The sequence below is a fragment of the Eptatretus burgeri genome, chromosome 5 (assembly GCF_056783735.1).
Source record: "Eptatretus burgeri isolate ZD-2024b chromosome 5, Ebu_testis_v1, whole genome shotgun sequence".
NCBI classification, from domain to species: Eukaryota; Metazoa; Chordata; class Myxini; order Myxiniformes; family Myxinidae; genus Eptatretus; species Eptatretus burgeri.
The window spans coordinates 57,231,892-57,242,967 of NC_140965.1; positions in this window are offsets into that span (position 1 = coordinate 57,231,892).

An 11,076-nucleotide genomic window follows, 5' to 3' on the forward strand; every position below is an offset into this window, starting at 1 on the left:
GCGGCCATATTGGATTTCCATGATTTCAGGACTTTCCCCCTGGAGGATCCCTTAGGACTTTTTTTCTGTCACTGAGGACATTGTGGTGTCCAAGGTGCAGCGGAACATGGAGGGCGAGAGCGTTAGCAGTAACTCCGCTTTATTGCGCGTCCGGATGTACATCACTGCCACCCTTAGCGGGCGAGTCATGATATACGAAAACCCAATCACGTGATACAGCACACTCCGCCCTTCGTAAAATGATAATTCAAATGATGACATCACAATTATAACATGACCAAACTAAACCAATCAACATTCAAAATCCTCCAAGTACCGCGGCCGTTTCCTGACCCGCTTCGGGCGGGCAGCGACGCCAGACGGCCCAGGCTCAGACGCCTCCCGGCTCGGTCGAGGTGACACCCTCGCCGGACTTGCCCCATCCGCAACAACAACCGCCCCCGGCCAACCAGCTCACCCATCGTCCTCGGGCACGACTGAATCAGGTGAAGACCCCGCAGGCGTCGGCACGTCCGGCCCTGGTGATACAACGTCTGGCCACTGCGACAACACAAGAGGGGGTCCCACATCACTCGGCACGGGGGGGGGGGGGGAGGGTGACGCTAAACAGCGATCATGCAGTTGGTCCACGTGCCGCTTCCACACCTCCCCACTATCAGTCCGCACCATGCAATTCGTCAGCCCCAGTACCATAGAGACCACACCCGGCACCCATTTGGAACTGTGGAAATAATCGCACACCATTACCTGCTGTCCCACATCAAAACCACGCAGCAGCGTCGGGCGCGACACCGCCCCACTCACCGACCCTCCAGGTCACAGAAAATCTTGTCTGGACTGCAATGCCCGTCCATAGAGAGGAATGGCAGGAGAATCGCCCGTGACAGGATGAACAGCGTTCCTGTATTGGAGTAAAAAGACATCGACCACCGTCTGCACAGGTGCAACACACCCCCCCTGCGCAAAGCCTGTTTCAACATCTTAACAAACGACTCCGCCTGCCCATTCGTCGCAGGATGATACGGTGCGGACCTTAGATGTCGAATACCATTTTGACGCATAAACTCATCAAATACACCTGCGACGAACTGCGGACCGTTATCAGAGACCAGATTCTCGGGTAATCATTTATTAGCAAAGATTGTCCGCAGTTTTTCTACTGTAATGTTTGCTGATGTATGCTGCATTACTACAACCTCCGGCCATTTAGAGAATGCATCGATCACAATCAAAAACATTTTGCCATTAACCGGCCCCGCAAAATCCACATGGACCCTCTGCCAGGCCCTCCCTGGGGTAGGCCATAGCCCCGAGGCTCAACGTGGGTTATCAGCATCTGTTTGACACGTGGCACAACGCTTAACCAACTGCCCAATGTCTTTGTCCAACCCCGGCCACCACAACAGACTACAAGCAAGACTCTTGGTCTTCACGACGCCAAGGTGACTGACATGTAGTTCTTCCAAACACCCCTGCCTGAACTTCGGTGGAATCACCGCCCTCATTCCCCACATAACGCACCATTGGACCAACGACAGCTCCGATGTGCGCGACGCGAAAGGCTGAAATGCCGGTGTTGAAGGTAGATCGCTCCAATTCCCTGTAGAAATCGCCTGGATGACATGGGCGAGCACTGGATCATGAGCCGATTCCACCGCGACCTTTTTGGCCGTGATCGGCCCGCTTTGGATCTAGCCCAGCGCGAACACATCAACCCGGTCGGCCGACTCAGACGCAGCTGCACCCTCCGCGCAAGGCAAGCGCGAGAGCCCGTCGCAGTTAGCATGCTTCTCGGTGCTTCAGAACTGAATATCGTAATTGTAAGCAGCAGACACCACCGCTTTATTCGCGCGGCCGCTACTACCGGTACCCCACGTTTGGGTCTCAGGATGAATTGAAGTGGTTTGTGATCCATCTGCAAAGTGAAATGCCACCCCAGCAGGTATTGATGAAACCTCTGCACACCCCAGACGAGGCTGAGAGCCTCGCGCTCGATAAGGGCATATTCCCACTCTGCTGCGGACAGGGTCCAGGATGCAAAACAAACAGGCCGCTCGGAACCATCGTCCATCCTGTGGGAGAGCACTGCCCTGATGCCATACGCAGAGCTGTCGCATGCCAATAAGAGCAGACGCGCAGGCTCGTAGTGCACGAGGACCGTATCCTCTGTGAGCAGCCACTTGACGCGGTCGAACGCCACCTGCTGTGCAGGCCCCCAGGCCCAGCGCTCGTCCTTCCTGAGCAACCGCGTTAATGGCGCAATCTGTGAGCTGAGCCCGCGCATGAACCTTTGGTAATACTGGGCCATACCAATGAACGAGTGCAACTGCATCTTGTCGCGAGGCGGTGGCATGTGCTGAATCGCCTCCACCTTCCAAGGGCCTTTCAACAGCCCCTCCGGCGTGATGATGTGCCCGAGGTATTCCAAGCGCTGCTTGAAGAACGCGCATTTGTCCCTGTTCAAGCGCAGGCCGCACGCTTCTAGCTTTGTCAGCACTTGGGCAATGTTCGCAAGATGCTCGTCCGCTGTTTTCCCCGCAATGAGCACATCGTCCAAGTAGGTTTGAGCGGGCAGGCCAATGCAAACCTGATCCATGGCTTTCTGCCACAAGGCTGGGGCCAAAGCAATCCCAAAACAGAGCCGGGTATATCGATAGAGCCCTTGACATGTGTTGATTGTCAAAAGGTCGCTACTCCCGGGATCCATCGGCAGGTGAAAATATGCATCACGCAGATCAAGCTTCATGAAGTATTGACTCCCCACCAATCGCGCATATATTTCATCGATTGACGGCAGTGGATATTGCTCCACACTGAGCTCCAGGTTAACCGTGGACTTGAAGTCCCCGCACAATCGGACGTCTCCATTCCGTTTCAGCACTGTGACGACCGGGGTGGCCCAATCTGAGTACCACACCCGTTCGATCACTCCACAGGCCTCCAGCCTATCCAGTTCACCCTTGTCCTTGTCCCGCAGGGCATACAGCACCGGTCGTCATTTACAAAAACGAGGAACCACCCCCTCCTTCAGGAAGAGCTTTTCCTCCACGCCCTTGAGTTTCCCAAGGTCGTCGCAAAACAAACCTTGATGTCTTTGAAGAATCTTCTCCAACTGATCCTCCCATCGACTCGGCACGGGTTGCACAAGGTGAACGGCGGCCCAGTCGAGCCTGATGCGGGTCAGCCAGTCTCGGCCTAGGAGAGATGGACCCCTCCCCCGCACCACGTACAACGGAAGCGCGGCGACTTGTCCTTGGTACCGCACAGCCACGTCTGCCATCCCGACTGGCGTTATCTTCTCGTGGGTGTACGTTAACAGTGTGAGGTCTGACCTGATAAGCCTCAGGCCGTTGAGTCTACGCATGGTCTGTTCACCGATGATCGACACCGCCGCTCCTGTATCAACCTGAAACGTGATCGGCGTTTTGTTCACTTCGATTTCCACTGTCATCGGGCACGCCACCGCAGGGCCAAATGAAAACAGGCCCACCAACGGCTGCCGGTCCCGCCCCGGGTTGCCGAGGTCGCCTCGTACATCGCCGTCCATGACCTTAAGGGTGGCCAACGCCCCTCGGCACACACGCTTCAGATGACCCACCTTGTGACAATGTAAACACACGGTGTCTTTATATGGGCACACACACCGCAGGTGTCGACCTCCGCATCCCAAACACGTCCGCGGGGTCACCTCGCCGCTCGTGCGGCCGCGCGGCGACGTCAGGCCCCGGCCCGCACCAAAGGTCGTGCGTGCGTCCCGGGGCGCTCGCGACACCGCGTGGGCCCCCGGGCCATCCGGCATGCTGTGGCCGGTGATGGCCCGAACATCTCCGAGAGTCTGCTCGACAGATGTAGCAGTGTCGACCGCTGAGGTGAATGTAATGGCTTCACCCTTCAGCCGTAGAATCGCCGAAACCATTTTCGCATCTTGTAAACCAGAAATAAAAGGATCTCTGAGCCGAGCTGGACGCTCCTCTGCCGTGAACTTGCAGACCACGGAAGAATGCTTCACTCGCGCCACGAAATCAGCGACGTGCTCCTCCGTGCCTTTCGCGAGGCGATCGAACTGGTATCGAGCCAGCTGTAATGACTTCTCCGGCGCCATGTGTGCTTTCATCTTCTGCACAATGTCCTGAAACGACAGCCCGTCATCACGGGGCTTGTGCGGCGCCACCAAATCACTCAGCAGTCGATAATGTCCCGTTGATAGTGAGGTGAGCAAGATTGACTTCTGTTTGCTCTCGTCGACCACATCATTTACATGGAAATAGCACCCCAACTGTTCTGAAAACAATTCGAAGTCGTCTCCGACAAAAACGGGCACCTGTCCGTGCTCCGTGACTCGTCGATCAACCATCCTCGTCAGCCAACTGTGGTGTCCGAGGTGCAGCGGAACATGGAGGGCGAGAGCGTTAGCAGTAACTCCGCTTTATTGCGCGTCCTAATGTACATCACTGCCACCCCTAGCGGGCGAGTCATGATATACGAAAACCCAATCACATGATACAGCACAGACATATCCAGGAATCAAAATCTGTTGAGTTTGCTTTTGTTGCAATTTGTGGGAGGTCATCCGACATTTTGACTGTACTATCATGGCTTCAACAGCCACAGGCTCATCGCTGGACTTGGTATTCCAACACTGCTGGTGTGGAAAAGGAGATTGACCATGTGCTCATTGATGGTCGCTGGAGAATGGTCCAGAACTGCAGGGTCTAGTGAAGTGCTCAATTCCTCAATACTGAACACCAACTTGTTGTAGAAAGTCTGAAGTTGCAGCTTACATCCGGGGGAATGGTACCATCCCAGCCTATGCTGGATGTTGGCAAGCTGAAGGATGAGAGGGTACCTGAGGAGGAGGACATTGGGACCATACTCTGTGCAGAGCGTTGGTGCTGCCAAGGCAGTCTCCTTGGCTATTGGGCACAATCCTGGATGGGTCGCCACTCAAAAAAAAGTGTTCCAGCATGCTGGTGCTCATTTTCCCAACCTCTGAAGGATGACAGGTCGAGTTAACCCCACCTGGTATTAATTCAACAGCTGAGCGGGATTTTAACTCAGGACCCAAGGATCCAAAGCCTGCCACCCTAACCATTAAGCCAACACCAGGCATTAGGAGCTGACGAACTGGCAAACAGGCTGAGTTGGGATTTTCCTGGGTCTGGGTGATTTGGGGAATCTTGAAGAGTTGTGGAGTGCCTTCAAGACCACCATCCTTGATGTTGCCAGTGGATGTTTTGGAACTCACTAGAGGGCGAAGAGAAATTCTGTCTCTCAATGAACACTGCATACCATTGACCAGTCACAGGGTCAGGATTAATGGCAGAGCTGAGCTGTTCAGTGATGTGAGGCATAAAACTATACGTGCACTCAGGGTGGACAAGGAGGCCTATGTGCGAGGAATCTGTCAGGTGGTAGAGCATCTCCTGTGGTCAAGTGATTCTCGTCCTGTTTACGGTTGAATTAACGCATTGCATACCTCCAAGCCCATCCCTCGGTGCACTCGATGAAGCAGTCCACATTTCTTGCTGAACACTCGCTAGCTTGATTACCTGAACTATTATCCACCCAGAAAGCCTTATAGTGGGGCAGATAACAGCAATTTTGAGAGGAATCGTGCAAATGATGATACAAGCATCAAATTTGGCACATTTCTTCTCCAGGAGATTCTCATCAAATCTGCCTGATTGGCCATTTGAAAATCCAAATTTTGAAAAATTTGAAAAAAAAAAAAACTTCAAAAAAGTCAAGATCACGAATCAATGTTGGATGCTGGCTGAGATTGGTGAATGTTTCAGAAACATCATCAAAGACGTTCTAAGTCTGCCGTGCAGTTTTCTTCCCTTTACCGCGGAAGGCAGACACAACGTCACATCCAGTGAACGCATGGAAGTATGGGATCCCTCTCGCTTTCTCAGGCCCTATTGAAGAAACTACCTCATGGACTGGAATCTATCGTGTATTGGCTCCTTGGCCAAAGGCAATCCACATGTTCTCAAGACCTAGTTCCTGTAAGGATGGCAGTAAAGATATTGCTATGACTAGTACGTCCGTGTCATTAGCCTTAATGATAATGGACTTGCTACCATCCGTCGTTGCATCCCTGGCGTGTACAAATATTCGAGTGTCAGCTTCTTCATGACAACATGGAGACACAGCATCCAGTGACTTCCTTGTGTTGCTAATGGCATCTTCTCCTTTTGTGACAATGACTGTGCTTGTCGTCTGTGCTTCACACATCTTTTCCGCAGCGAAGTGAAACAGCTCAGTCTTGTTGCTGTCATGTCGAAGAAAGCTTCTCCAGTTACTTGGGGTCTTACTGGTTCCTGTCACTCTTCTGATTCCTTGCCCCCTTTTCGACCTTACCTCGGACTTCAGACTTGACCTCTTGTACACATCAAACACTACGTCCACCCTCTCGTACCTGGCACCATAGGATTCCACCTTTGGGATGATGTCTTCTTTAACATAGTCATCAAATATCTTTGAAGTGCGTGGAGGTCGGGCATTGATAAGTGCTGAGCCATCAATGATGACTGCATCTCCCCTTGGTTCTCTGTCTGGGATGTTCACTTGCGCTTCAAGAATTTCAGCCAGCTGTGACTTCAAAATTTTATGAAGTTATTTTTTTTTCAAATTTTTCATAATTTGGTTTTTCAACTGGCCAATCAGGCAGATTTGATCAGAAAGCCCTGCAGAACAGAAATGCCAAATTTGATGCTTGTATCATAATTTGCACGATTTTTTTTACTGTCTACCACACTATTAATCCTCAGCTTGATGGAACACTGCTCTCTCCTCTGGACTGGTATCCCAGCCTCACACCTCGCTCAGCTTGATGTCGTGGAAACCAAAGCCTTCAAGGTCATTGGAATCTCCCAAGATGAAGCTGAGTCTATGTGCCGATCACTTTCACATTGGAGACAGGTCGGTGGTCTCTCTGTCATCTACTACCTCATTTCTGGTCTTGTACCCTCTGCTCTTCCATGTTTTGTCCCATCCAGGTTTCTGCAGGATGCACAGGGCCTGCCAACATCCCCCTTCTGGTGAAATTCCCAAAACCCAGAATTACTGTTCACCTCCACTCATTCGTTCCCCTTTTCTCCAACCTGTGGCATCAACTTCCACATTCTCTTAAATCTCGTTCTTCCCTCCAAGTTTTCACGACAGCTGTTCACCACAATCTCAGATCATCCCCCATCCAAATAGATGATCTTTTCTACCCCCATTAACCCTCCCCAAGCCCATTTTTTTTGTATACCTTGTCGAGGCTCGTATGAGAACTAACACACAACGCACATCAAGGGGGGCATGAGACAGGAGGGGAGGGAGTGGGAAGGACAAAATAGTGGGGAACACAGACATTTGGAGATCTGTGGAAGGGAGAGGGATGGGGTGGGGAACATGGGGAATACAAAATGGACATTACAGGGATTTTCAGGAAGGAAAGCAGGGAATTTGAAGGAGGTGGGCTTGGGTGGATTATCGGGGTTAGAAAAGATCGAGGATTTGGATGGGGGATGATAAGAGGTGGTGTTGAACAGCTGTTTTGAAGGCCTGGAGGGAAGAATGGGAATGAATCGAGTGAGGGAGTTTATTCCAAATTTGGGGAAAAAGAAGAATGAAAGAGTGAAGGTGAGCAGTGATTCGTGATTTTGGTAGTTTTACCAGAGGGGGTTGTTGGCGGACCTTGAGCGCCCTGCGGAAATCTGATGGGGACAAATCGCAGAGAGAGCGGTTGGGGGGGGGGTGGGGGGGCGAGGCTGGAGAGGAGACCGTAGAAGACAGAAAGACCACTGACCAACCTGCTGTGATTGAGTGAGAGGCCCAAAGACTCGGCCTCATTGCGGGAGATGCCAATGATCTGAAATGCCTTGGTTTCTACAGCGTGAAGCCGAGAAAGGTGGGAGGCAGGAGCACCACTCCAAAGGGGAGAGCAGTACTCCATCAGGCTGTGGATAAAAGCTTTGTAAGTGGTCAGGAGCTCAGGTGGGCCAAGGAAGGACCTTGCACGACGGTGGATTCCCAGTCGGCGACTGGTTTGGAGGCGAGGTATGAAATGTGGCTTTCCCAGGAAAGGTCATGGCAGATAGTGAGACCCAGAAGCTTGAAGGAAAGGACTTCTTCGAGAGGATTATTGAGAAAGTGGATGGGGGGGGGTTTCTAAACGGTCCTTTCGAAGAGACATAGTGAGAGTGTGAGATTTGTCCACATTGAAAGACATGTTCCACGTGTTGGACCAGTTTGTGATTTTATCCAGATCAGCAGTGAGCGAAGAAGCTGCTGTTTGCCAGTCTGAGGGATGACTGATGGTACGGCAGAGGGTGGAGTCATCAGCAAAGAGATATAGAGGATTTTCCAGATAGTCAGAGAGATCATTGATGAAAAGCAGAAAAAGAACAGGGCCCAGAACGCTACCTTGAGGAACTCCAGCCTGGACAGGAAGGGGGATGAAAGAACTCCATTTAGGGCCACACATTGACTGCGACAGGAGAGGAAGTCTGCAAGCCATGAGTGCAGATGGCCTTGGATACCATAGGAAGAGAGTTTGGTGAGTAGGGCAGGGTGCCAGACTGTGTCAAAAGCACGTGATATATCCAGGGATATGGCTTGGATTTCCTGTCTGGCATTGAGGGCTTCCATCCATTGTTGGGAGAGAAGAAGCAGTATATCCAGGGTAGAGTGACCTGGTCTGAAACCAAATTGATGATCAGAAATCAAGCCATTGGAGAAGAGGAAGGATTTGATGTCTGAAGCGATGATGGATTCCATAACCTTGCTGATGATTGGGAGAAGGCTGATTGGTCTGGAGTTGCAGGAATCTGGTTTTGCACCTTTTTTGTGCAGGGCAGTGATGTTTGCTGATTTCCAAGCAGATGGCAGATGGCCTTGAGCAAATGAGAGGGTGAATAGAACAGAGAGAGAGAGAGAGAGAGGGTGAGCAAGAGCAGAAGAGCAGGCTTTGAGGACACGTGGGCTGATGCCGTCTGGACCGGTTGCAGAATCTGAGTCGAGGTTTGACAGCAAGCTCTCCACCTTGTCAGGAGAAAAGGACACATAGTCCAGGGACAGTTGGGTGCGACTGGGTAAGGTGGGTAGAGAAAGTGATGGTTTTGGACACAATATTTAGCTGCAAACACCGAGTTTAGACATTCAGCTTTTTCATGTGCGGTATCAGCAGTGCTGCCATTTGAGGTAAGGGAGGGGATGGAGGGGGAACATACACCAGAAACAGATTTGATTAAACGCCACCAGGATTTTGAGGAGGGAGAGAGGTTTGAGAGTTCAGACTTGAGATGAGAAAGATTTTGTTTTCTGGCTCTCCTGAGGGTAGATACACACTTGTTCCGAGCTTTATCGAAGGAACTGAGATTCCCCTCAGTTGGGTTTGCTTTCCATGAGGCAAAGGCAAGTTGTTTCAGGACAACTGCCTCACCACAAGCTTCAGTGAACCAAGGGCGGGAGGAAGGGTAGGACAACTGAAGACGAGAGGGGATAAATCTGTACATGAGGGAGAGCAAGTTTCTTTCAAAGAATTCCCAGGATGAGTTGATGTTGGAGAAAGTAGAGATAGGAGACCAGTCTAGAAGTTTGAGGGCTGCTTGGAGACCCTGCCAGTCGGCTTGAGTGAATGCCAGACTCGACGGCGGTGAGGTGGTTCTCTGATAATAGCCAGAGAGATGTCGACTTTGACAAGGACGTGGTCAGAAGAACCAATTGGAGCGAAGGAAGAGCAGAAGATATTGTCAGGGAAATTTGTCAAAATCAGATCCAGAAGAGATGGAGTACCATTGGTTGAGATCCGGGTAGGGAAGTTGACCGATTGAGTCAGTCCCAATGAGTCGCAGAAGCTTTTGCTGAGGTGCCATGACAGGTGAGAGAGGTACCCACACCGAGCCAACTGGCATGATGACAATTGAAGTCACCACATATGTGGAAGAGAGAGTTTGGATGAGAAGATAGAAGTTGGTCCATGTTTTCAGATAGTGAGGTGTAGATGGAGTCATCACTGTTATGTGGACGGTACAGTACACATATAAACATGAGGTGGGAGTTGAGGGGAAGCCGTAGCCAGAGGTATTCCTGGGGGTGTGGGGTAGTGAGGGCAGTGCATGGAGAGTGAGGAATAAAGTCTTTGATGAAGAGAGCAACACCTCCACCAGGACGAGGCTCAGGTCTGTCATACCGGAGGAGGGAGTGACCAGGGAAGAGATACTTGGCAGTCAGACACGTCTTGGGGGAGGAAAGTTTCTGTGAGGCAGATTATGTCTGGTTTGTCAGTGCCAACCTGTATGGAAAGACCTGAAAGGTTTGAGCGAAGGCCCCGGATATTTGAGGTCCATACTTTTAATGAAGAGATAGGGGAGGAGGCTTTGGGTGCAGGGGCTGGGGGGGAGGGGGAGGGTAGGACAAGGGACGAGGTCAGGAGTGTTGTTGAAAGAGTGTGGGGGATTGCAGAATAGCTCGGGGAGGGGGCCGAATGAGAAGCAGAAAAAGCTCTGTGGTGCTGGGGGAGAGAGGGGGGGGACAAGAGAGCGTGAAGAAGGCAGTTGAGGATTTGAGGAGGTGGAGTGAGGAGATGGAGGTGAGAGGGCAGTGGAAGGAGCAGAGGCAGCTTAGTGGAGGGGAGGGGGGGCAACTTTGGGAAGGATGAGTGAGGGGGATGAATGGTGGGAGAAAGGTGAGGGGGAGTTTTTGAGAGAGGTGAGAGGCAGCTTAGTGGATGGGAGGGGGGGGCAACTTTGGGAAGGATGAGTGAGGGGGATGAATGGTGGGAGAAAGGTGAGGGGGAGTTTTTGAGAGAGGTGAGAGGGAGGCTTGGAGTGAGAAGAGTGGGATGGTTGCTTTGAGAGTGAGGGGTGAGAGGAGTGAGTTGGCACTGAAGTTGGAAAAAAAGAATGGTTGATGGAAAGCGAACATTCATAGGAAACTGAGTTTTTTTTTTTTAAGTTTTAGGTCAGTTATGCGATTAAACACATTTCTTGAGGGATGCAATAAAGGCGAATTCAGAGAATGGAGAGAAGAAACGCTGTCACAGTTGGATTTTTTAGGCAAGGTATGAAGGAAAGGTCGAATTGA